General features: G+C 35.8%; 1 pseudogene; it reads right to left on the bottom strand.

Annotated features, from left to right (window-relative positions):
• Positions 1-22,034: 22,034 nt before the first annotated feature.
• Positions 22,035-22,393, bottom strand: LOC129513034 (40S ribosomal protein S20-like; annotated as a pseudogene).
• Between the last annotated feature and the right edge of the window lie 512 nt (positions 22,394-22,905).

The following is a 22,905-nucleotide window of genomic DNA, read 5'->3' as shown; positions in this document are numbered from 1 at the left end:
AACAGAGGCAACACCCTTTTCGAACTTGGCCCCAACAATTTCTTGCAAGATACATCCATGAAGGCAAGAGAAACAAAAGCAAAAATGAACTATTGGGACTTCATCAAGATCAAAAGGTTCTGCACAGCAAAAGAAACAGTCAACAAAACTAAAAGACAACCTACAGAATGGGAGAAGGTATTTGCAAATGACCTATCAGATAAAGGGCTAGTATCCAAGATCTATAACTTATGAAACTCAACAGCAAAGAAACAAACAATCCAATCATGAAATGAGAAAAAGACATGAACAGAAATTTCACCAAGAAGACATACACATGGCCAACAAGCACATGAAAAAATGCTCTGTGTCACTTGCCATCAGGAAAACACAAATCAAAACCACAATGAGATACCACCTCACACCAGTGAGAATGGGGAAAATTAACAAGACAGGAAACAACCAATGTTGGAGAGGTTGTGGAGAAAGGGGAACCCCCTTGCACTGTTGTTGGGAATGTGAACTGGTGCAGCCACTCTGGAAAACAGTGTGGAGGTTCCTCAAAGAGTTAAAAATAGACCTGCCCTACGACCCAGCAATTGCACTGCTGGGGATTTACCCCAAAGATACAGATGCAGTGAAATGCCGGGACACCTGCACCCCGATGTTTCTAGCAGCAATGTCCACAATAGCCAAACTGTGGAAGGAGCCTCGGTGTCCATCGAAAGACGAATGGATAAAGAAGATGTGGTCTATGTATACAATGGAATATTACTCAGCCATTAGAAAAGACAAATACCCACCATTTGCTTTGACATGGATGGAACTGGAGAGTATTATGCTGAGTGACATAAGTCAATCGGAAAAGGACAAACATTATATGGTCTCATTCATTTGGGGAATATAAAAATTAATGAAAGGGAATAAAGGAAAAGGAGAGAAAATGAGTGAAAATATCAGTGAGGGTGAGAAAACATGAGAGATACCAAACTCTGGGAAACAAAGAAGGGGTAGTGGAAAGAGAGGTGGGCAGGGTGGGAGGGGTTGGGGTGACTGGGTGACGGGCACTGAGGGGGGCACTTGGCAGGATGAGCCCTGGGTGTTATGCTATATGTTGGCAAATTGAACTCCAATAAAGAAAGTAAAATGAAATTTTAAAAATATTTTCCTCATTCTATCGATTGTGGGTACCCTTTTCTTATTCCTGATCTTAGAGGAATCTTTCATTATTGAGTATGACGTTGACTGTGGGTGACATTTAGGTTTTAAGCTTTTCTGTCTGATGGCCAGAACTCATTGCTTGATTTTATCATCATAAATTCAATTCTGAAACCTCTGAGATAAAAGATTAAGAAAGGAGGTGGGAGAGAGGAAAGACAGAACACTTTTTCCTTGGTGAGGCTCAACTTCATTCTTTCCTTTGAAACTTCTCCATATAAAGCACAGTGAAACTTCTTGTTCTTGTTTGGGAAACATTACTCTAATTTGGTCTAAACTCTGTGTCGTATTGTGTCTTTGCTATAATCAATTCTTTTACCTAGATGATAGATTGATTAGTGGCTTAAACAAAGGTGTAATATTGGAGTGAGCTGCAATAGACTGTTATTAATGGTTTTAATTTTCACCTGAAAGTGTTTTTTTGTATGTATGTTGAGAGGTATTCAGTAAAAGTGTAGAGCCTCCATATATAAAGACTGTTATGACAGCCTCTTACTTTTGGATAGTATTTCAGAGTTTGTAATTTCAAATTAATTCTCTCTTGATCCTTTTAATAACTGTGTGAAGCATGCAGGGAACTATTATTATTTTCAATCTGTAGATTAGGAAATTGTGGCTCAGAGAGTTTAACTGACTAGCCAAAATTATGTGACTAAGAAATGACAGCCAGAACAAGCAGATATGCCTCCAAACACTAATCCAGTGTTTTTCCAATTATTTAACTCTGCCTTGCATATAGGATTAAAGAATTTTTTTAACTCCTAAAGCTGAAGATTGAAAAAAAACTTGTTTTTATAAAGTGTCCTTATATTTGACTAAACTGTGATAAGAAAATGATGGATTATGATTAACCCATTCTTAAAATTTTTATCATGCACCTGCCATGTGTCAGACACCGAGCTAGGTACTAGAAGGACAATGGGATACAAGGGAGGTAGGGTTCTTGGTTTTAAAAATCCAGCAGAAATGACTATGTCAGTGTGATTGTGACAACAGATGGGAGCTTGCAAGACCCTCCCCTCGGAATGACATTTACTCTGAGGCCTGTTGGAGAGGAAGTTAGCCAGACATAAGACATGGGTGAGGAGGGAGTCTGTTTATCCAGAAACCATATCAAGTTTAACTTAATCATCTTAAATAAAAACAGAGAATTTAAATTTTCACTACAACTTTTTGTCTACAGTCATATTCTGACATGAGGGAAATGGAGGATGGGAAGAAGGAAAGAGATGGTGCTTCAAATGAGCTGATCCTTGATAATTAATTACCATGCCTTCTTGATTTTCATTATTATAGTTTAGCTGAAACTTTGAATAAAAAAAGCCCCAGAAGGTTTGGGGATGTGTAATAGGATATTGTGTTGCAACAAAAACGATTAGTTAGAGGTCCAAACTTAATTGTCTTAATAAGCCACTTAATCATTCATGACAGACAAGAGAAGCCACAAAGGACCACAGTTCTAAGGCCTGCAGTTTTAAGTGTTCAAAGCTCATTAGTAGAAAGCAGGGTGTAAAATTATTTTATCCAGAGGTCTCAGTTATTGTTAATCTCCATTTGTGGAGTTTCTTTGTATTAATCCTTCTTAGTAGCACGAGGAAAATTTTGAAGGAGTCCCCATGCAGAGGTAATAATAAGCATCATCATGACAAATAGAATGAACTAGAAATTACTTTGAAAATAAAATTTTGACCATGAGAGACTGAATAGCTTTCATTATAAGTAAAACAATAAATAGAGCACAGACCTTGATTAACTGGAAGCTTGGGGGAATAGATTTGTTTGGCCAATTATTAAAAATATTTAAAAAATAAACTCATCTTTTAAAAAGAGATAATTTTATGCTTGGCTTTTTTCTGAATATAAGAATATGTACTAGTGTTAGAAACTTGTAAAATAATTTTTTTAAATTTTATAGAAGACAGTATCCAATGATTAATTTAAAGTAATTCAGCAACCAGGTACCAATTACATTTTAATATATTTCTTTCAAATCCTTTAAGAATTTGAGCACATAATTAAATATATGAAAAAATTGACACAGTATTGTGTAAAAAATTTCAGATTTTTGTCAGTTATATTATGAAGATTCTCACATAACACTAAATATTTCTGAATTTTATAATTTTTAATTTCTGTATTTATTCTAACATAGATGTGCTGCACATTGTTTAACTATTGTTCTTATGCTAGATATCTTGGATGTACCTTTTATTTTGCATTTATAAAAATGCTTAAGTAAATAGCCTTGTTCAAGGTTATGATTTTTTTCTTTTTGCATAGATTCTGTAACAGAAAGTTTAAAATATGTATTAATACTTATAAAGAGAAAAAAATACTTATAAAGAGTATGAATGTTTAAAACGCATTTATATGTTTTACAAAAGTACAGGCTCACTATGTATCATTTGTGTTTTTTGTAACAATTTGTACAAAATGTACATTCATTTGTTTTCATGACTAATAATACTGTGAAAGTGCACATTTCACTACATCTTATAAACCTTGAAAATTACTCATTAAATTATTGTATAGTGATAATGGTAGACTGAGCTGATATGTGTGCATCCCTCCTCACCTAAAATCCTTAAACTTGCAGAGAATTTATTTAAAAAATAACCTATAGCACTATGATGTAAAGGAGAGAAAGCTGTTAGCAGATAAGATCTTTGTAGGAATTGCTGAAAATAAGAAAGCAGATGGCATTGGGATCTCAGAGAAACAAGAGAAGAGAACAACATAAACCAAAACAAATGGGAAAACTATTGCAAGAGAAGCAATTCCAGGGATGTTTCGTGTTTAAAGTCAGCACACACAAAGACAAGTGTTGTCTGTGGTTGAGTTTTCAATTTGAAAGCTTGCTGTGTGTTTGCACTCCCATCCCTTGGAGTTCTCCCTAAATGAATTAGTGTCTGAAGAGAGCATGTAGAGTGAATGTTTTGGTTGAGAGAGAGGTAGAAATGAGAACTTCTGTAGTGAGAATTATAGAACATTATAGAGAAAAATTAAAGAAGATTTAAATAAATGAAGAGATGCACCATGTTCATGGATTAGGAGACTTAATATATGTTAATTCTTCCCAAATAGATTTATAAATCTGATGCATTCCCAATAAAATATTCCAGCAGGTGTTTTGTAGAAAGAAACAGGTGATTTTTAGAATTTGTATGGAAACGCCTAATTCCAAGCCAATGAATGTTTTAAAAGAATGTTTAAAAGAACATTTAAATGAATGTTCTAAAAGAAGAGCACTTACACTACATGATTTCAAGTCACAGATTTCAAGAGCATTTGGTATTAGTGAGTAAGTGGACATAAAGATCAATGGAACACAATAGAGTTGAAAAATAAGGTCAAATACTTGTAAACAAAGGTGACAAGGCAATTCAATGGTAAAAGGAAAATGCTTATCTGCTAATCCTTGGTTGGTGGTGCATCCTTAATGAGTGAAGGGCCATGTTGACTGGCATCCATTTAAATGAACAAACAGCTGGGTTTGTTTCTGAGTATTTCATGGTTTAGATGCTATTGCAAATGAAGCTGATTGCCATTTTTTTAAAGATTGTATTTATTTATCCATGAGAGACACAGAGGGAAAGGCAGAGACACCGGCAGAGGGAGAAGCAGGCTCCTCACAGGGAGCCCAGCGCAGGACTCAATCCCAGAACCAAGGGATCACACCCTGATCCAAAGATAGACGCTCAACAACTGAGCCACCCAGGCGTCCCAAGGGTGAGGTTTTTGATGAGAGTGTTTCTCAGCTTTTCCTATGAATTTCGATGGATGTATTTTCTGAGTCATATGATGGATAGGAGTCACTCAGCTAGTTCCTGAATTTCTCTCAGAGAGAATTGTTCCATGTGTAGCATTATATCCAGTGCATCTATGTGAGGAGGGAAATTTAGGAGCTTTCTGTGTTGCCATTCTGGTCCAGAGTAGTACTTTTCTCGTAGGGCAGATCTGCTGGAAGCAATTTGTTTTTCTGAAAATGTCTTTATTTTGTATCCCTAATGGACAAATATGTCACTATTTCTTCCCCTTATTTAATTGCCTGCACTGTCCCTTCACCTTCAGGGAAAAGCCACAGTGACAAGGAGGGAGGAGATTCAGGTTATTTCTTCAATTTGACTACCTTCCATAGTATATTTGCTTTTGTTTATTCTTTGGAATTCTTAAGTAGTTGTTTTTTGTATTTTGCCCAGAGTTTACAATTGTTAGTGTGAACCAGAGGGTTGGTCTGGACAGAAGTCACATTATCATACCAGACATCAAATTCTATTCTTTAGTTTTTATATCTAGGCATAATAGCATAATAACTGTTGTATGCTTGCTATTTTTTAATATTTTAAAATGAAATTTATTATAAAAGGTGATTAATTGAATTGTATATTATGCAAAAGGGTGAAATAATTTTATGTTGAAATGTAATTGTCTCTAAGATTAAATACTGAACAACATATACAAGTATAATTTGTTTCAAAACAAAAAACAAAAATAGAGAATGTACATTTGAGTGTTATCCATTTTTAAATTTTAGAAAAATTTTAATGCCATATAAGACAAATATCTTTTCATTGTCCTCTAATTTTTTTCTTGAATATGCTAGCATATTGTCACTATCTGGCTTAAGACTCTTAGATAATGTCCTTTAAAGTTCAATGAAATGATATTATGAGACCTTTTTAGAACTAGTTTTAAGTAGTAAACTACATGTCAGCGTTTTATTTCTTCTATTCATCTAAACCTAAGTCACAGAAATGTTAAATACATATTTTGAGGAAATTAAAGTCAGTATCTGAACTTTTAAGATACTATATAGTAGAGTCTTGTCATTGCACATAGTGCAAAAATGATATAGACTCAGTCAATGCAGTGGTCAGACAAGCAACTACAAGTTCTTTTTTCATAAAATTCAATGTATATTTGGAGATTATTATATAAGTTTTCATCATTAAATAGTTGGGAGCTTTTGTGAGAGGAATATGATGACACTGAACACCTAGGAAGTGGTTAGAGAGATACCTGAAGGAGGGCATTGGGGGAAATACAACTTGCCTGCTAAATTTTTAAAATCATTTCATTTTATTATTTTTATTTTATTTTATTTTACTGGGAATGGCTCTGTATGAATATGAAAGCAAGGACATTTTCTTTCTTTCTAACTGCCCTCAAGTTCTAGCATCTGGGACTCTCCCAAGTATATAAGTATTATAACCCTGATATTTTATGGGTAACTGCCTTTTTCAATCTGCTTTTTGACCCTAAGCAGTATTTCTCCTTCTTTTTCCTGAGCAATATTTCTAATAGGATTTTCACATTCTAAGATTTTACTTTAAACAAATTGGAAAGTTATACATTTGAGAGTTGAAGATAGTCTCCCCAGAACTAGTATCCAGCTGACTCATGGCATTTTTCTTTCTAGTGTATATAATTTGTTGAAGCTCTTTTTTCTTCATGAGTCCAATGTAAATTATTCTACATTCTAAATATTCTGGTGCAGTGGCATGACTCAGTTCTCCATAGGCTATAAAACTCTGCATACTTCCTCATATGTATAAATGAGGGAAAACAATTATTTTACTAACAACTACTTAGTATCTTTTCAACTATTAAAAGCATACTTATATGACTTTAAAATGCATTTGAAACTCAAACCATTAAATTCTACAGAGAATAATGTGATGCTTTCTATTAAATGGAAGATGTTACAACACATAAAAAAATTTGAAAGAATTCTGTTTCACTGTTCAGGTAACAGAGCATGAATAAGTTTCTGTCTCCAAAGTCCTACAATGTTATGGTTCTTTGAACTCTGGTTATTAAAATGATATTATTGGGGGATCCTTGGGTGGTGCAGCAGTTTGGCGCCTGCCTTTGGCCCAGGGCGCGATCCTGGAGACTTGGGATCGAATCCCACATCGGGCTCCCGGTGCATGGAGCCTGCTTCTCTCTCTGCCTGTGTCTCTGTCTCTCTCTCTCTCTATCTGTGTGTGACTATCATAAAAAAACAAAAAATTAAAAAAAATAAAATGATATTATTGTTAGCATGCAACAATAATAGCCCAATGCGTCATAAACTTCATGATAAGCATTCATAGAATCTACAACTCTGACTAAAACATATATGCCCTCATATTGAAGAGGACAGTTAATGCCAAAGAAAAATGACAGATGTCCCTCAAAACTCGTGTTCAAATAATGGTAGATTCAAAGCCAGCTCAGCATTTCCCAGAGCCTGATATTTCATCACAGCTCTGTCAACACAGCTTGATCAATGTCTCCAAAGGAAAAGTAGAGGCAAACAGATGATTAACTTTAAGCATTTGTCTTTGAGACCAAGCTGGGAACAGTTCTAGGCAGCGTGATGGATGTCATGGAGAAACCTCTTTGTATCTGCCAGTCAAATGGAGTAACCGTGAAAGTATTTAATGATGTAGGAGAATCCTCATTTCTCACCTTCGACTTCCTTGAGCTTTCCTGGGCAGTGTTAATATTCTGCAGTGCCAAAATGATATAGCCAGAAAAGGGGAGTTAGGGACACAGAATGAGAAAGGAAAGACCTCTATGTTTGGATTTTCCGAAGACCATTTTCTCTTCCTTTTTCATTTTACAAAATAAAATACCTGCATGTATATGATTGGATAACATATATGGTGGAAAAACAGGATTTGAATTTGGAAGACATGGGTTTTGTGCCCTATTTGGCCACTTATTAGATGTGTGAACTTCAGCAAGTTATCTACATGTTCCAAGTTTCATCATTCTCATCAATAAAATAGAAATAATAAAGCCTAATGTGAAGGATTTCATGAGGATTAGTGTACATGCAAGTACCTGGTTCATAGTAGGAAAGTCAGACCTTAAAAAGATTTAAAATAAAAAACACATGTATGTGTATTTGTATACTTTAGATTTACATGAAAGGAAAGACAGGAGATTCTTGCATATCATTTTTTTTAATGTAAGTGAAGCTGAAAAGAGGCTATTCTCAGTATTGTTTTTATTAACAAAATTCAAATAGTTAACCATAACAATTTTACATCTATAAAATATATATAATATATGCATACATACATACATATATGTATATTTTTGGTAGTGTTTCTTCACTGTTACACAAATGCTGCATTAATTAGTATTCTAGCCGAAAGATTGTCAAAACTAATGGTCTTTGTTTTATTTAAGAAAACATATTGCTAAAAAAAGAAAGAAAGCAAGAAAGCATGTTGCTGTACTGCCTAGACCTTGTCATCCTTTTGGAGTAATTAGTTGACTTTTAAAAAATACTACAGTATAATAATCACATTCATAAACCATAATTCTTTTAATAAATAATCTTCAATTCTATTAGTGACTAAAAGTATTGCTTGATATATACTTGGCAAGATGACTAGTTCCTTTTTTGATAATTTAATGGATGTTTGAGAATAATTTTACTTCTAGGATTCTATTTGCTTCTAAATGATTAAATAAATACTTTTCCATAAGACTGCCTCAGGTGGAGTGGATGATTCCTTTAGCCTAGATGCTGGGATATGTAAGAGTTATTTGATTCAGGAACATTGGGTTTCCTATCTCATCCCTAGGAAGTGGTGTGCTACTAGATGACAGGAAGCACAGTCTTTGCCTGTGGGTATGGAACATTAATCCTTTAACCTCAGAATTAGCTGATTACAATGCTTAGTGGGTCATGGGTAGAAGAGAAAGGGAAAAGAAGAATGAAAATAGGGAAAGAACAGGAATGTTCATATAGGCATACAGCCGTGCACCCACTGTGAAAGGCAGAAAGAAGATGAACACAAAGGTACAAATACGGGGTATAAGAACAAGCACTGATGTTTGAAATATACTGTTAGAATATCAAGTTTTCTTAGCATACCACCTACTCTTCTCACAGCTCTTCTTTTCTTTTGAGAAACACATTGTATTTAAAGGAAAATTATGCCTTGGAAATGTTCAAGTACAATAACTCATCAGATCCCACTTCTCAGATGGGACTTGAGCACTGGGCATCCTAGGGAAGTTAGTTGGATGTATAGTGTATCACTTCCTTAAAGGCAGCAGTGTGGGGAATCATGGAAGTGATGAGGCCATGCAGAGTCTCCATCAGATACTTCTTGTGATGTAGCTATGCAGATGAGATGATTCCATATGTGAAGGCACAGGACAGAAAGAGGAGAAACCCTATGAAAGTAGAAATGCAAAGCAAAGTATGGAGTGTAGAGCCTGAAGGAATGCCCTATACCTAAAGAATGTAGTCTAAGTGGCTGTTCTGGTTGGGACAATGGCCAAAAGGTGCCACAAATGTGCCTGTACAAACTTGAAAGTTGTCCTTTCTGTTCCTGTGTTACTCCGTCTTTCCTGGGAATAAAACAGGGAGGAACTGACTTTTCTTTTCAGGCTTATTGTGCAGGATTGATAATTTCATTTAGCTCTCTTTCCCCATGGCTTGTAGGCTGTGCCTCTGCTGGAGGGAGTTTTATCCTGGGGCACACATTTTATCTAAAGCTGAGTGAATAACAAAGATCAGTGTTATTTGACTGTATTTGTGGATAAGAGAATTCCTTGTATTTTAAATAACCATATTTTGTAGCTCAAAATCCCATTTGTTGATTTATTCTTGAAGCCAATTATCTTAAATAGTTTAGTCCATTTTAGGGCTTAGTATAAAACTGCAATATGTTTTCTAAAAATTCTCTTTCTTCATTTCATACATATGCTAAGATTTCCGATTTTCTGGCAAAGCTAGCTTGAATATTTTGTGACATGTAGAGTTAAGAAAGCTTACATCTGAAATTAGTAGTTTGAAGAGTCAGCTTTCAGCTCTTGACTCAATTTCACACAAAATTTCTAAGAGACAGTGTTGGGGGCATCACCGAAACCTGCTGCTGCATTTAATGACACTTTGTTGTACTTCATAACCTTCCTAGAATAGTTTGAATATATGAAAACTTATAACTAAAATGCTTGAAAAATTTTTATTATAAAGGTTAGGTTACATTGCTCCAAACCATATATATTTTTATAGAAAAAAATATGTGTTTAATAAACTACTCAAGCCTGTAATTTTTTCCTTTATAACACTATTCCCACTTTAAAAGCAATTAGAAACCACTTTGAATGTATTATAGTATATAAATACATATGTATGTATGTATAAAGTTATCTCTTACTTAATGTGTGTGTTTGTGTGTGTAAAAGATATTAAAACAGGGCTTTTCGGGATCCCTGGGTGGCGCAGCGGTTTGGCGCCTGCCTTTGGCCCAGGGCGCGATCCTGGAGATCCGGGATCGAATCCCACGTCGGGCTCCCGGTGCATGGAGCCTGCTTCTCCCTCTGCCTGTGTCTCTGCCCCTCTCTCTCTCTCTCTCTCTCTGTGACTATCATAAATTAAAAAAAAAAAAAACAGGGCTTTTCTTTTCCCATGAGCTGAAGCCTCAATGCAAAATACTGATATTCAAGCACAAACTTTGTATGGACAACTGTCAGTTGCCTCAGCAGATATGTACTGGCAGAAAGATAAGCACACCTGTTGGGTCAATAAAATAAGATTTCCTTTTCTAAATTATATAAAGGGAAGTTGGTGCAGTCAGCAACAGTCCTCAGGACATTTATGGAGGTGTTAGCTTCCAGACAATAGCAGGGTAGATGTTTGTGGATGTCAATGTCTGAGTCAGCAAGAGCCCATCAGAACCTCAGAAAGCACAACTGCCAAAAAGCACCCACTCCCCAAGTTAGCATTATACAGATAGGTATGAGTCTGGGGCATGTCTACATGCTACTACTATACCTAAAGTAGTCTGAATGTGTGTTGAGAGGACCATTTCTTCTGAGCTAGATGTATTTATCTCATGTATTTATCTCAGGATTATACAAGGTGACTGCTGACTAAACCAGAGCAGAACATTCATGCATGAACACATCTCTCATTTATCAGCCTTGTCCTCCTCAAGTTGACTAATCCTTGTCCAGGTAAGCTCCTAAACCTAACGCTGCAGAATAGGCATTGATGAACAGGATTGATGAATAGAATTCAAAGTTGGTTATCCAGAGTTCTCAGAGTTGTGTTAAGAGTCTTAGACCAGTCACAGAGCTTATTCTTCAACTACTAAGAAGTCTATACTGAGTTCTTTTATTCTTTCTCTTACATGATGCTCAAATTTCACTAGTTATTTTCTTCAAGTGTCTGGACATTTTTGTGGGAACAATTCAGAGTCCTGTGCCCTAGTAGGACTGAACAATATCTAACACCTTCCTATTGTTTCTCCATCCCTTCACTACTCAAGGAAATTTAGCCAGCTAAGACAGGCCAGTGTGGGCTGGCAGTGAGCTGACTGACCCAGTCCTGTCAGTCCTCCCAGAATTAAAGTGAAACGAAGAAGTGCAGTGCAGACTATTTTTTAAAATAAAATAGGTGACAACCATCTCAGTAGTCATCAAATTTTTATCTAAATTCATCGTTTGGTTGGTGTTGGCTGTTAAGGCATCAATTACTTAAAATAAATAATGAATGTAGTAATACCTTGGTATCAGATGTATAACTTATTGAGCAAATATTTGGGAATTAAAAGGACTTTTAGATAAATTTCAGACCTAAACTTTTAACAAAAATTCATAATGGTATAGAATCAAAACTGTGAAAGTGGTCTTACTTATATAGTCTAGATATTTTAACAGTTTTAGCTGAAACTGTGGTCTGTGTTTTTTAGTGCAGCATCTCACAAGACAATAATAGCATTTATTTCCAGGACAGTTTTCTGGCACGAGTTTTGGCTTGCATTCTCCATATTACTCCTATCTCTATGCAGTCTCACAGTTTGCTGATGTGGCCCTTGGACTCATCTCCCTCCCAAAGTAATTTCCTTGCACTTTTCAAACTCTGAATATCTCACATGGGTTGATTGTTCATTATCCATACCAAACAGTTTGATTAATTATTTGTACTATTCCACTGAAGTGAATCAAGCTACAAGACAAGTAGAGAAAGGAAAGGGGGAGGGAAATGAGACAAGTTGGCATGCACAGCTCTTCCTTTGTATGAATTTCATTTTAGATACTCAACATAAATACCAAATGGGTCAAAAGCTGTTAATATTTGAAAAAATTTCCAGCTCTTTCAATATCTTCTGATATTTTTATATTAAAAGAACAACAGAAGGGCAATTATTCACATGATTTTTTTTTCTTCTCTTTAACAATGATGGTTTTGCAGAGCTGGCCAAAGGCAAAATGAAAAAGGGAGGAAACTTCCTTTTTTAGGCTTCTGGGGGTTGCCAGTGCATAATGTGTGGTTTTGAGCAGTTGCATAAATTCCCAGAGTCTTAGGTTTTCTCAACTATAAAGTGAATGTGACATCGCCTATTCCTCAAGACAGTTTGTGACCTTCTATTCTATGCTGTATTCTGGAGATGGAGCAATGAATAAGAGGTAAAGATCCTGGCCTCCAGATGCTTACATTCCAGTGAGAAGAAATAAAATATAAATAAAGAAGTTAAATGTGTAGTTCATCAGATGGTGATAAGCCCTTGAGAGAAAAATTAAGAAGGGGTTAGTGAGGGCAGCCCCTGTGGCTCAGCGGTTTAGCGCCACCTTCAGCCCGGGGCGTGATCCTGGAGACCCAGTAACGAGTCCCATGTCCGGTTCCCTGCATGGAGCCTGCTTCTCCCTCTGCCTGTCTCTGCCTCTCTCTCTCTCTCTCTCTCTCTCTGTCTCTCTCTTCTTATGAATAAATAAATAAAATCTTAAAAAAAAAGAAGGGGTTAGTGAGGTGGGGCACCGTTGTGCAATGTCAAATGCCATTATTAGAGATGCCTTCTCTGATAATGTGATCAAGAGATATTTGAGCAGACATTGAGGATGTAAGGAAGCAAGCCATGGAGGAGGTCCTTAGAAGAGTCTTCTTCCTGGATCCTTCAGTATAAGGTGCTGGATACCACAGCTCTGATAAAGACACTTTTGACCATGGATGAATGCCAAATTGTTGTTGAGTGGGATTTAAGTTTGGGATGTGTGTTTTGGCCACCTTGCTGTCTCTCCTTTGCACCCTATCTCTAAAATTCAGTCATTTTGTGGCATCATCATAGAGACTGAGAAATCCTACAATCCTGTGCCTATAAGCTGGAGACCTAGGAAAGCCCGTGGTATAATTCAATTCAAGTCTGAAGTCCTGAGAACCACAGGGGCTAATGGTATATATGTCAGTCTACAGGCAAGAGAAGTTGAGATGAGTTGTCTCTATTCAAAAGCAGGAAAAAAGAGCTTATCCATTTTAGTATCAGAGAAGGCAGAGTATGAATATGGATACAAGTGTGGATAAGTGATTAGATTTGGTGATGGAGATGTGAAGTAATAGTTTTTTCATTTTCTTTTATTTTTGAATTTACTTACACTAAAATTCACTCTTGTGGTATGCAGTTCTAAGGTTTTAACAAATGAGTGAGTTTTGTATCTGTTATTACCACCCTGATACACTAAGAAATACTGTCGTATTGCCCCTTTTTTAGTTACCCCTTCACCCCCCCTGTAATCCCTGGAAACCACTGATTAGTTCTCCATTCCTATGGTATTGTCTTTCCAAGATGCCATAAAAATGAAATCATATGGTTTGTAGCCTTTTGGTTCCAATTCTTTTTTTTTAAGATAGATTTATTTATTTATTTATTTATTTATTTATTTATTTATTTATTTATTTATGATACACATAGAGAGAGAGAGAGAGACACAGGAGGAGGGAGAAGCAGGCTCCATGCCGGGAGCCTGACACGGGACTCGATCCCGGGACTCCAGGATCGTGCCCTGGGCCAAAGGCAGGCGCCAAACCACTGAGCCACCCAGGGATCCCCTCCACACTGTTTTTCAGAGGGGCTGTACCAGTTCACATTCCCACCAACAGTGCAAGGGGGTTCCCCTTTCTCCGCATCCTCTCCAACACTGGTTGTTTCCTGTCTTGTTAATTTTCACCATTCTCACTGGTGTAAGGTGGTATCTCATTGCGGTTTTGATTTGTATTTTCCTGATGGCAAGTGACACAGAGCATTTTTTCGTGTGCTTGTTGGCCATGTGTATGTCTTCTTTGATGAAATTTCTGTTCATGTCTTTTGCCCATTTCATGATTGGATTGTTTGTTTCTTTGCTGTTGAGTTTCATAAGTTCTTTATAGATCTTGGATACTAGCCCTTTATCTGATATGTCATTTGCAAATACCTTCTCCCATTCTGTAGGTTGTCTTTGAGTTTTGTTGACTGTTTCTTTTGCTGTGCAGAACCTTTTGATCTTGATGAAGTCCCAATAGTTCATTTTTGCTTTTGTTTCTCTTGCCTTCATGGATGTATCTTTCAAGGAGTTGCTGTGGCCAAGTTCAAAAAGGGTGTTGCCTGTGTTCTCCTCTAGGAATTTGATGGATTCTTGTCTCACATTTAGATCTTTCATCCATTTTGAGTTTATCTTTGTGTATGATGTAAGAGAATGGTCTAGTTTCTTTTTTTTATTTTTATTTTTTATTTATTTATGATAGTCACACAGAGAGAGAGAGAGAAAGGCAGAGACAAAGGCAGAGGGAGAAGCAGGCTCCATGCACCGGGAGCCCAACGTGGTATTTGATCCCAGGTCTCCAGGATCACGCCCTGGGCCAAAGGCAGGCGCTAAACTGCTGCACAACCTAGGGATCCCCAGAATGGTCTAGTTTCATTCTTCTGCACGTGGCTGTCCAATTTTCCCAGCACCATTTATTGAAGAGACTGTCCTTTTTCCAGTGGATAGTCTTTCCTGCTTTGTCGAATATTAGTTGACCGTAGACTTGAGGGCCCATTTCTGGGTTCTCTATTCTGTTCCATTGATCTATGGGTTTGTTTTTGTGTCAGTACCACACTGTCTTGATGACCGCAGCTTTGTAGTACAACCTGAAATCTGGCATTGGGATGCCCCTGGCTCTGGTTTTCTTTTTCAATATTCCCCTGGCTATTTGGGGTCTGTTTTGATTCCACACAAATCTTAAGATTCTTTGTTCCAACTCTGTGAGAAAGTCCATGGAATTTTGATAGAGGTTGCATTAAATGTGTAAATTGCCCTGGTAGCATTGACATTTTCACACTGTTGATTCTTCCAATCCATGAGAATGGAATATTTTCCCATCTCTTTGTGTCTGCCTCAATTTCTTTCAGAAGTGTTCTGTAGTTTTTAGAGTATAGATCCTTTACCTCTTTGGTTAGGTTTATTCCTAGGTATCTTATGCTTTTGGGTGCAATTGTAAATGGGATTGACTCCTTAATTTCTCTTTCTTCAGTTTCATTGTTAGTGTATATAAAAGCCATTGATTTCTGGGCATTGATTTTGTATCCTGCCACATTGCTGAATTGCTGTATGAGTTCTAGCAATCTTGGGGTGGAGTCTTTTGGGTTTTCTATTTACAGTATCATGTCATCTGCAAAGAGGGAGAGTTTGACTTCTTCTTTGCCAATTTGAATGCCTTTTATTTCTTTTTGTTATCTGATTGTATTAATTCATTTTTCTATATGATTTTGGTTTTGATGCTACACCTAAGAAATCTTTGCTTAACCTAATATCAAAATACTTTTCTCCTACATCTGCTTCTAGAATTTTTTGTTTTCATTAGATCTATTATTTATTTTGTATTAGCTTCTTTACATGTGAGGTCCTTCCTTCTTTCCTTCTTGCCTTCCTTCCTTTCTTTCTTCCTCTCTCTCTCTTTATTTCCATATACATGTCCAATTTTTCTAGCACCATATGTTTAAAAGACTCTCCAGGGCACAGTCAGTTAAGCATCTTGACTCCTGGTTTCCCCTTGAGTTGTGATCTCAGGGTGATGGGATTGAGCCCTGAGTCAGCTTCACATTCAGTATGGAGGCTGCTTGGGATTCTCTCTCTGTCTCCCTCTGCTTCTCCCACTGATGCACACACACACACACACACACACTCTCTCTCTCTCTCTCTAAAATAAATAAAGGACTTCCTTTTTCCCATTAAATTGTCTTTGCACCTTTGTAAAAAATAATATAATTATATTTGTGTGGGCCTTCTTTTCTGACTGCTTTTATTTTCTTGGTAAAATAAGCAAAATCACCACCTAAAAATTAAAATGGTAGAACTGTTGGAGTCTGAGAGTAGAGATAAAAGATATAAAATCAATTTATTAATTCTATAAGTGTGCCTACTATGTACCATGCACTATTTTATTTCTGTGCTTACATCAGTAAACAAAACATACATTTCTGCCTTCATAGGATTCTCATTTTAGTGTGTTGAAATATACATGTAGGAAAATGAGTGATTAAAGTAAAAGAAAATGTAAGTAGAATTGCAGTCAACTCTAAAGGCTCAGTTGGGGATAGTAGGTATAAATTTTAGAGCAATCAGCAAAATATCTATTCTCCTCATTTATTCATCTGCTCATCTGCCAGTACAGACTACAGACTGGTCAGATATTATTTAACTGGGTTAGGAATTTTACCAACAGGATATAATAGGGAATGTGTATGGGAGACTAATTATGATGAATGATCTTGAAATCTCAGCCAGATAAGGAGGAGTGGAGAACTTGAGACTAGTAAAAGCAGTGAAAAAAAGATAAAATTAATGGGTTAGAATTTATGGTAGATCAAAGGATTGTTGAGGAGGGAGCAAGAAATGGGATGGAAAAACAGAATGTGGTGGTCCGTGATTAAGATCCTAGAAATTGAGATTATGGATAAGAGGTCCTGTTACTGGACTGACGGGAATGATGACTTATTTGCTGAGATAGTGTAGGAGGTAAGAGTAGGAGGTTAAACTAGGTACTATAATCTTCTAGGAATGAAGTGAGATTAAATGACCTGAACATTTGTAGCTGACTATGGGGTATATTAGTTTCATATTGCATTTGTAAAGAATTACTACTCACAGTTCTGGAAGTCAGAATTCCAAAATCACTTTTACTACACTAATGTTAAGGTGTCAACAAAGTTGGTTCCTTTTGGAGGCTTTGAACAAAAAGATCTATTTCCTGTCTTTTAAAGCTTTTGGTGGTTTCCTTCATTCCTTGGCTTGTATCCCCTTCTGTCTTTAAAGCACATCACTCAACTCTCTGCTTATGCTGTCCTACCACCTTCTCCTCATCTTTTGTAAAAATTCTCTCTGCCTTCCTCTTATAAGGACATTTATTATATTTAGGGTGTACTTGACTTAGATAATCCAGGATACTCTCCGCATATCAAGATCCCTGACTCAATCACATCTTTGTCCTATAAGGTAACATTCACAGGCTCTGGAAATTAAGACCGGGACTTTTTGGGGGGCCAGTATTGAGCCCACTCCATGATGGTATAGAATGATGGGAATGACCTTCAAAGGAGCCTGGAGGCTTAGTAGGAAAGAAATTTAATTGTAAATTAAAGTGGAAAGTGTAAGATTGAGTCCGATTTGAGATATGCTCCACTTTCTGAGGTTATAAAACGTTGAAAAATCTGAGACCAGGGCAGCCCCGATGGCTCAATGGTTTAGCTCCGCCTTCAGCCCAGGGTGTGATCCTGGAGATCTAGGATCGAGTCCCACATCGGGTTCCCTGCATGGAGCCTGCTTCTCCCTCTGCTTGTGTCTCTGCCTCTCTCTCTCTCTCTCTCTCTCTCTCTCTCTCTCTGTCATGAATAAATAAATAAATAAATCTTTAAAAAAATCTGAAACCAAACTAACATATTTTTCCCCTCATTAGTCACTTAGTGTTTTTGTCTGAATGGGTTTTTTTCTCTGTATCTTTAAAGTACAATAGTAACTTTACTACATATGAGTTGATGTTGACTCTGCTGGGTTATACTTCACAAGTGCTCAGTGTGCTATGCATTGTTGTATTTTTTCCAGAAGAAAAAATTTTTTACCTTGCACTTTAAATTTTTAATTTTTTCAATTGTTATGTTTTCCTTCTTTAAGTATTTCAATTATACCTAACCTTTCTTTGTATGTCTTCTATATCTTTCATTTGAAAAACCTTTGTATCTTTATTTCTATTTCATTACAGTCACTTTTTTCTTCTTTCCTCTGTTTCTCCTATTTTTCTTTATATATTCTTGTATTTCTTTATATATTCTTGTATTTCTTAAAATTTAGTCATTTCTAATTTTTTTCATTTTCTTTTTGTTTATTCATGAATTCTGTTAGCCTTTTAAAAAAATGTATACACTCCTTGGGGTACATGAGTGGCTCAGTCAGTTAAGCGTAGGCCTTCAGCTCAGGTCATGATCTCAGGGTCCTGGTATAAAGCCCCCTGTTGGACTCCCTGCTCAGCAGGGAGTCTACTTCTTCCACTGCCTCTCTCCTTCCTCCTGCTTGTGAGTGCACTTGCTCTCTCTCTCTCCCTCTCAAATAAATAAATACAATCTTTTTAAAAAATGTATAACCTCCTGTTGACTGGTCATTTTATCTGAGATGTTCTAATTTTGACAATGCTGTTCTTCCAGAGCTTTGATCATTTTCTTAATGTCTTTTATCCCTTTCTTAAATAATATGCTAATTTCATTTTCTTTGTAGTCATATTTTTCTTAATATTTTTCAATTGTCTGCTGCTGGAACATCATTTGGATTATTTTCATCTTTAGTTTTACAATCTTTATATATTATATCTCTCATTCGATTGTGATTTTGTTTCACATGTTTAAATGAGATAGCACTTCCTGGATTATTAGGAGGTTGTCTCTATATGGGAGGTATGACTTGGCCATGGTAGATAATGTCCCTTGTGGTTCAAGAGCTTTCCTGTCTATCTAATCTATATTTATCTCTATCTCTCTCTCTCAATTTCTCTCTCTATCAGTATCAATCATCTATCTACATGTTTTAGTCACTTATACACCTTGTGAGGCTTAGCCTGATTGATTCATGTAGGTTTCTTGTCTCTATTACTGTACTGTCTAGAGCTTTACCAGCCTTGCTTTTCATGGTAATCTCACTGTTAAACATTCTTGTTTGCTATTCCAGTACAGTATGCTCTGTTGATCTCTTCTGCCACACAGTATCCGAGCTTTATCTCTCCCCAGTGTTTCTTCCCTTTCCTAATGTGATTTCTGTTTCTGTAGTTTCACTTAAGAGTAGATCATCCTTCTACAAGGATGGATATTCTACAAAATTGGATATTTTTGCATTCCACTAGTGGTTTGGTCTCTTATGCATTGTTTGAATTTCTTGTTTTTCCATTAGTGGTGCCCCAGAAGTCTTTGCCCACTACTTATTTGAAGGGCTTCTTCAAAGTTTATTAGCTGTTCTCAAATTTATTCACATGAAGTTCCATTCAGTCTGTGGTCCTCTCATTATAGGGTTAGGTATTTATTGGTGGTTACTGTGTCCTGTGGCTTTATAACATCCTTTCACTTTTTATCTCTTTCCCAATAACATTGTATAGCCGTTGAAGCTAGAAGACCTGTGTTGTTTTTGGTATTTTGGCTTCATCTGAATACTCAGGAGAATTCCTTATTACCTGGTTTTATTGAAGATATCATTTCTTCAAGTGCTTTAATTGTTCTTTCACTGCTTTTTTTGTATGAGGAGGTTTGAGAAGATTATAAAAAATTTACTACACTCTTCACTGCCTCAATATTGCCTCTAGAAAGCCTGTCTTTCCTTTTTTATTTTTTATTTTTTTAAATCTTGAAGGATACCTTTGTTTCCAGTGTTATGAAATTTCATGGTGGCAAGCCTCTGAACCTCTGAATGAGTCTATTTTTAATATTTTTACTGGGTGCTTTCTGGACTCTCTCAAAGTGAGCACTCATATCTTACTGTACTTTGAAAATCTCTTGAGTAATTTAATTGACTTCTCCATTTTTCTCAGTTCTTTCTTTCTGGAACATCTATTAATTGGATATTGAGTCTAATGAAGACCTTCTACTATTTTTTACTTTATTCTCCTGTTTTTCATCATCTTGCCTTTATGGCATACTTTCTAGGAAATTTTTTCAATTCCTTCTTCCAAATTGCCTACTGATTTTTTTCATCTCTACTCTTCTTTTTGTAAACCTAAGAGCTTTTACTTTTTGTTTTCTGAGTGTTTTTTTAAATATAGCATGCTTTACGGCTGCTTTTACTTTTTGTTTTCTGAGTGTTTTTTTAAATATAGCATGCTTTACGGATGCAGTAACTTATTTCTCTCAGGGTATTAATAGTAGTGAAGATTTATTATCATTTTTTTTAAGTTTTCTTCTCCTTGCATTGTCATTTTTTTCTTTTAATCCAAATTGCTTCTTTCATGTTTTGCTTGGTTTGTCTTTGACTTTATAGGTTTTCTTAAAATGTCTGGTAATACTTGGTTGAAAGCACATATTTAAAATTAGAGCAAGTTAAAAGTTGATGGGAAGTTCTGACTGTATGATTGGGGCTTATCAATTTTTAAATTTATTGTGGGATATTTATTTTGGAAATGTTTGGTGTCTGTGTCTTATATTCTTTATCCTAAGCTATTCAGACACCTGAAGATTTTGCCCATTTACCAGCTTGGTGATATATATATATATATATATATATATATATATATATATATATATATATAGCTGCCAGAGTTTTAGAGACAGAGTAAAAAAATAGAATAGAGCTTTCTATGTTAGTATATACATTTTCACTTAATTCTGCTTTATGTGTGAAACTTCCTGGGACAAGAGACTTTGGTACTATCTCAAAAAATACACACCCTCTAAAATGCATATAAAAACACAATGGCATCATTTTATACCCACGAGGATGGCTAAATGAAAAAGATAAGTTTTTGTAAGGATATGAAGTTGGAAATCTTGTGCATTGCTGGTGGAGATATAAGTAGTGCAGCTACTTTTGAAAACAGTCTGTCAGTTCCTTAAAAGAGTAAACATACAATGACCATATGTCACAGAAATTCCACTCCTAGGTATATACTCCAGGGAAATAAAAACATGTCTGCACAAAAACTTATACACAAAGGTTCATAGTAGTTTTGTTCATAATATATAAAAAAGTGAAAACAACTCAAATGTCCATCAGTGATAAAACAAGTAAATAAGATGTGATATATATGTACAATGGAGTACTATTTGACAATACAAAGGACAATACTGCCACATGCTCCAACATAGATGACCTTAAAACATACCAAGTGAAAGAAGTTTATAAAAGGACACAGTGAATTAATCAATTTATACTAAATGTCCATATTAGATAAATCCAGAGATAAAATTTTGATTAATCTTAATTAATTAATTAGATGTTAATTACCTTAAAATTTAATGTATTTTAATTAATTTGATTGTGATTTCTTAGAGCTGGAAGGAAGGGGGATTGGAGGGTGATGGCTAATGGGTATTGAGTTTCTTTTTGGGGTAATAAGTGATCTAAAGTTATGATGACAGTTGCACAACTATGAATATATTATAAACCACTGAATTAAATGGGTACATTTTATGATATATGAATTTATCTCAGTAAAGCTGTCAAAAATATATTTGTAGTTTTCTGCTAGTTTAAGAGAGAAATGGTAACCTATAGACTTTGGAACGGAGAAGGAGAGCTAAGTCTTAATGCTGTTTAAGTAAGTTTTCAACAAATCTTATGCTTTTAGTGCTCATTTAATCCATTTCTAAAAATATTACTCTACCAATTCCTTAGGTATTTAGGTCTCTATGTTTAAATGAGATTGCTTCTTGACTTTTTATACTATGGGTTTAAGATTCACCTTTCTCAATGTGCTAAGTTAACTGTTTTTCCATTTGCCTTCCAGCTTTTAAATTAGTTGCTGTTTTCTTCTCTCAATATGTTTTAGTGGATTTATATCTTAAGAGACTTTCATTGAAATACTTTTCTTTTTTAACAACTGATAACTAATTTAAAAGGTTGATTTAAGCATCTGCAACGGTGACTTCAACCTAGACTCCTGGCTCAAATACTGATGGACGTAATCTGTTTAACAATCTCAGAAGGACTGTGCAAATCAGTGAGTAGATTATGGATACTCATCTGAAAACAATCCTAAGTCTTAGGACCTTCACCACAAGGATCTTTTTCTTGCAATGATTCTCAGAATCTTAGGCATCCAAACTGGTCCTTTCAATTTGAAATTCTTCTCCTTTGCTCCTCTGATCAAGTCAGCAGGTAACTTCTTCAAAGATTTTAGGCTGCGACTGGCTAGAGTAATTCTGATTTGGTGAAACACCACCTCTGGTTCCACGAGTGTTTTCCCGATGTCTTTAAAAGCCATGGCTGCTGCATGGTTTCCTGACCCATTTGTTCCTAAGGGAAAGTGAACAGTGGTGAGTTAGGAGTAGGAAGCTGGTGCCCAGAGCTCCCCTGGACCTGTAACTGCATCTTTCTCAAAGAGCTCCAAAGACTTCCACTGAAGTTTTAATCAAGTTTTAGTAGGAAGTAAAAATAATGCATGTTTTTATTCAGGAACCTTTATCTGGAAGTCAGAGGCTACATTTGATTACTCTATAAAATTCATCTTAGAAGGTGTTTTAAATTCTTAAGATTCATCTGCTTTCAAATCTGGAGTTATTCTGATATATGTGCAGTTTTCATGAGTGGCACTGGTAGTTTACAAGTAATTGTTTAGGCATTATTGCTTAGGGATTTTTTAAGTCACTTTTTCCTTTCTAATCAGTAATGACAACAATTATACCAGAACTAAGTTACAATTGGATATATTCCAACAACATGTTGTTTGCGGGTTAACATGAAAATAGATAAATTATTAGCTAATTTTCTGAATTG

This window comes from Nyctereutes procyonoides, unplaced genomic scaffold, assembly GCF_905146905.1.
Source record: "Nyctereutes procyonoides isolate TBG_1078 unplaced genomic scaffold, NYPRO_anot_genome, whole genome shotgun sequence".
NCBI classification, from domain to species: domain Eukaryota; kingdom Metazoa; phylum Chordata; class Mammalia; order Carnivora; family Canidae; genus Nyctereutes; species Nyctereutes procyonoides.
The sequence above is the reverse complement of the archived record's forward strand: the minus strand, read 5'-3'. Positions and strand labels throughout refer to the sequence as shown.